This window comes from Lampris incognitus, chromosome 9 (genome assembly GCF_029633865.1).
Source record: "Lampris incognitus isolate fLamInc1 chromosome 9, fLamInc1.hap2, whole genome shotgun sequence".
NCBI lineage: Eukaryota > Metazoa > Chordata > Actinopteri > Lampriformes > Lampridae > Lampris > Lampris incognitus.
This window is the reverse complement of record NC_079219.1, coordinates 16,087,421-16,092,527: the sequence shown is the minus strand read 5'-3', so window position 1 is coordinate 16,092,527 and position 5,107 is coordinate 16,087,421.

Genomic DNA, 5,107 nt, shown 5'->3' with positions numbered 1-5,107 from the left:
GCTGCTCTTTCTTTTGAGGTAAGATCCAACTGCCACATGGGCGTAGGCAGCATTGAAAGTGTGGGTGGGACAATCTAAGGGGGGGGGTTCTGGGGGTCCTCCTTCAGAATTCTTTTAAAAGACTAGATGGATGGATTGATTGCATTCAGGTGCTTTTTAAACAGGTGGTTTGATACTTTTATCTGACTATACTAGCAGAAGAAAAATTATGAGTACATTTTGTAATTTCGTCCAGAGGAAATGGTTTGCCCCAGATCACATATTTGAAGTCAAGTCAAGTTTATTTATATAGCACATTTAAAACACCCACAGTTGAACCAAAGTGTCGCACAATTCTAAAATACAATATAAAATAAGTGACACATATGAATATAAAAATACATGTAAAGAAGACGTAATAAAATAAAAAATATAAAATATAAGAGTAAAAGTATAATTGCATAATAAAATCACAGTGTCCAGCTCAACTTGAATTGAATGCCAGCGAGGTAGGTCTTTAACAAAGATTTAAAAGTGTCTAGGATCTGAGCAGATCTTGTGTGTACTGGTAAGTTGTTCCAAAGATCAGGGGCAGCCACTGCAAAGGCTCTGTCACCCATATTCTTAAGCCTGGATCTGGGAACATGTAAGAGCATCTGGTTTGTTGACCTGAGTGCTCTGACTTGTAATATATTCTCTATATTATCTGGATGTATCTTATACTGCTAATATATCCATAACAGTGATTGAGCCGGAGACCAATTCCCAACGTCTGGTCCTCTTTATTGTAACTCTCCGACTGTCGCAGCAGTCAACATCCGGGGTATATGAGAGCCTAGCTTAACCACCACTAGGTAGCGCTGTTGGTCTACTACACTCCTCCCCCGTAAACTATGAAGTTCCCCTAATAAAATATTATCACTCTAAAACATGCTGATATGGCAAATTACTTTCAACATCTTTTACTTGGTCATTACTGGTTACACAACCCACTTCGACCCACATTTGCCCATTTACATATCAGTCTCAGGAACTCTTTTTCACATATTTTTCTGAACAGGAGTTGAACAATTTAGTCTCTCAGGACTCTTTTATTCAGGAACTCGCTGATCTTACAGAGACAGTCGTTTTGGAGGTGCCCTCTCTCTCTGAGGGTACCGGCGCTTAACCACCTCAGGGGAAGTGGATGCTCGGTGAGGAGGTGACACGGCCTTGCCCACCGAACCTCGTAAGGGTGTTGCAAGCTTCTCCGTAGCCTGCATCCTTTGAACGGGTGTATCTTCAGGTGAGTACGGGCTAGCACCTACGGCTCCAGGTGTGCCTTTCCCCCCCAAATCCGCAACTGCGGGGTAGGTGTTGCTGATGCCCATCTGGTCATCCTGAAACTGAAATGCCTCAGGAGGACTGGAGGGTCGGTCGAACAGCAGATGGTCAATGTGGACTGAACGTCAGTTCACTCCATTCCACACCAGGTAGGTGACTGGTCCGAGTCTCTTTTCCACTGTCCCTTTCGTCCACCTCTCCTTTCCTCCATGGAAGTTTCGGATCAGTACTGAGTCCCCCTCTGACAGATGTCTCAGCTTCGAGGCGGGTTGGTCATGATAGTCCTTCTGCTTTTGTTGTATGGCCCCCACCACTCGAGCGAGGTCTGGCTTTAGCAGGCTGAACCTGGTCCTAGGCTGACGTTTGAGGAACAGTTCTGCTGGTGTGCAACCTGTAACGCTGTGTGGTGTGGTCCTGTATGACAACAGGAAGTTGGCGAGCCTGTGTTTCACTGTAATAGTGACGCTTTGTTTCTTCTCATCGAGCAGCTGTTTCAGAGGTGAAGCTTTCACCGTCTGGACTGCTCTCTCTGCGGCACCATTAGAAGCAGGATGGTAAGCTGGCACCAAGTTCTGCTTAATGCCGTTGCTTTTCAGGAATGTTTTGTACTCCAGCGAGGTGAATTGTGGACCGTTGCCCGAGACGATCTCCTCAGGAAGACCGTAGGATAAAAAGATGCTCCGCAGCACTTCGATCGTTTTGGCGGCGGTAGTTGTTGCCATGGGGATCACCTCAAGCCATTTTGAATGACTGTCTACTAACACTAGGAAGTGTTGCTGATCCTTCTCTGCAAAGTCAATATGTAGCCTCCTCCACACTCTCGTAGGCCACTGCCAGCAGTGTAGTGGTGCTACTGCAGGTAGTTTCCTCACACTCTGACAAGCATCACATTGCTGCACTGCACGTTCGATATCACTGTCCAACTGAGGCCACTATAAATAGCCCCTCGCCAAACTTTTCATCCTGCACCCTCCGGGGTGCCCTTGGTGTAGGTCGTACAGTAGTCGTTCTCTGTATGCTGGTGGGATGATGATTCGAATTCCCCACAGAATGCATCCTTGTGTGGGGTACTTGGGATTTAGTAGCCCCCCATCTATTTTTTATTTTATATACTTACCTTCATTGACCACTCACTACTAATAAAGAGGGAATTGTCTGCTGTGTTGTTGTGATAGCCGGTTCTCGCCACAGGAGGGCACTGCAGGTTAATTGCTTCTAGCCTGTGTGACGTAGTGCTGGCTCTCGCGGTGCACTCTGGGACATTCGGGTAGGGTCGTCAGATGAGTGTTGCCGTTCGTATAGTGAGCCATGCTCTGAAAACGTGTCCTTTGTAATGTCTATTTGACAGGTAAGCAGACTAGTTAGACATATGGAATTAGGATGGTGATTAAATATGATGTGTAGGTGGGATATGGATGCCTATTAGAAATACCCACGAAGGGACTTTCATATTTATTTTGATAACGTCATATCACTGGCTAACGTTAGCTAGATTGCTAGCGAGTTGCTAACGTTAGCATAGCCATAGCTCCCGCGGTCTGAACCCATTGTTCTGTAGCTTGGCTTTGACATTGTCTGTATGTGTGATTAGTCTCCCTTTACTATGTTTAGTGTCTCCACACTGTGTAAATATGAAGGTAGGCCTATGTGTGTTGCTATTTTGATCCCCCCATGTTCCGTAACGTTATATACTGTTTAGCTTTGCTAGCGGTAGGCTAGACTAATGTGAATTTATGGAAGAATATATTTGGTGCTCTTATTGTGTATAAATTGGAGATGAGTGTTGCCGTTCGTATAGTGAGCCATGCTCTGAAAACGTGTCCTTTGTAATGTCTATTTGACAGATGGAGTAAAACAACAAAAACACCAGCCCTTGTAAGTGTCATTCTTATCAAGTGTGCTACACTTGTTCCACAGACAGTTCATTCCTTCGGTTGAAGTACGGTTTCAGTGTGTCATCGTTGATGTAACTCGGCCATCCAGACTGGGTCAGTTCCAGTACCTTGCATAGGACTGGGTCCTTGAGAGTGCTCTGTGCAATCGCTGTAGCCTGCACGGGTAGCTCATCTACTAATGAGAAATAAAAGATGCTGTTCTCCTCTGCTGTGTTGTCATTTTCTTTCCCCGGCAGTCTAGATAACGCATCCGCATTTGCATTGTCCGCTGACGTTCTGTACTCTATACTGTAGTCATAAGCCATAAGCCTCAGTGCCCATCTCTGCATACACAAAGCGGCTAGTGTAGGCATTTCTGACTTGGGTCCTAAGATGGCAAGGAGGGATTTGTGGTCAGTTATTAAACTGAATTTGCGGCCATAGAGATATTTATGAAATTTGGTCACGCCAAATATTATGGCCAACGCCTCCTTCTCTATCTGACTATATTTACTCTCTGCCTCTGTCAACGTACGTGACGCAAAGGCGATTGGTTTCTCGTCCCCATTTTCCATTATGTGCGACATTACCGCACCTATCCCATAAGGGGATGCGTCACAAGCTAATCTCAGTGGTTTCTGCGTGTCGTAGTGTACTACCGAGCTTTTCACTAACTGTTCTTTGGCAGCCTTGAATGCTGCTGCACTCTCTGGTGCCCATTTCCATTCGACTTTCTTCTTCAGGAGTTGGTGTAGTGGCTGCAATATGGTCGACAGATCTTTCATGAAACGGCCATAATAGTTTAACAGTCCTAGGAATGACCGTAGCTCTGTGACGTTTGTGGGCTGGGGTGCATTTACGATGGCGGCAACCTTTGTCTCTGTGGGGTGAAGTCCCTCTTTATCTATCAGATGCCCCAGGTACTCTACTTTCTCCTGCATGAAGTCACATTTTGCTCTTTTCACTCTTACCCCATAGCTGTCCAGTCGGCTCAAAACCTCATCTAGGTTCCTCAGGTGCCCCTCTCTTGTTCTGCCTGTGACTAGTATGTCATCGAGGAAGCAGGTCACATGCTCTAAGCCTTGTAGTATCTGGTCCATCACATTCTGGAACATAGAAAGTGCACTCGACACTCCATATGAAAGTCTGTGATAAACATACAGTCCTTTGTGGGTATTTATTGTTAAATACTTCTCTGAGTCCTTCTCTAACTCACGCTGTTGGTAGGCATGTGAGGGATCTAATTTGCTAAAGAGAGTGCCCCCGGCCAGTGTGGCGAAGAGATCCTCGGCGTTCGGTAGTGGATAGGTCTCCTCTTCCACACTCTGATTAACCGTGACTTTATAGTCTCCACAGATACGAATTGGCTTGTCTGATTTGGGTACAACTACTATCGGGGCAGCCCACTGACTATGGTCTATCTTTGAGATAATACCAGCTTTTTCCAGCCTGTCTAGCTCTTTTTCAACTGCGTCTTTTAGTGCGTATGGCACTGGTCTTGCCTTTCTGAAGACAGGTTTTGTATCTGGCTTCACTTTGGCATTTGCCTTAAATTCACGAATAGTGCCAGGCTCCTCAGCAAATACTGCTTTGTGTCTCTGTAACACTGCCTCTACATCTGTGTTATCACTGCCCCATGCTGGTGTAACTGAGAATATGCTTGCCCAGTCTAGTTTAAAATTGGCCAGCCAGTTACGGCCAAGGAGGGCTGGTCTGTCACCTTTCACAATCACAAGAGGTAAATCTCCACTCTGGTTGTCATATTTCGCATTGACAGTCACTTGGCCCATCAAGGGAATGTTCTCACCGGAAAAGGTTGACAGACGCACTTTACTTTCTTTCAGTGGCAGGTGTGAGAGATGTTCCTTGTATACTATTTCAGATACCAGGGTTACGGCAGCTCCTGTGTCAAGCTGCATGTCTACAGGGTT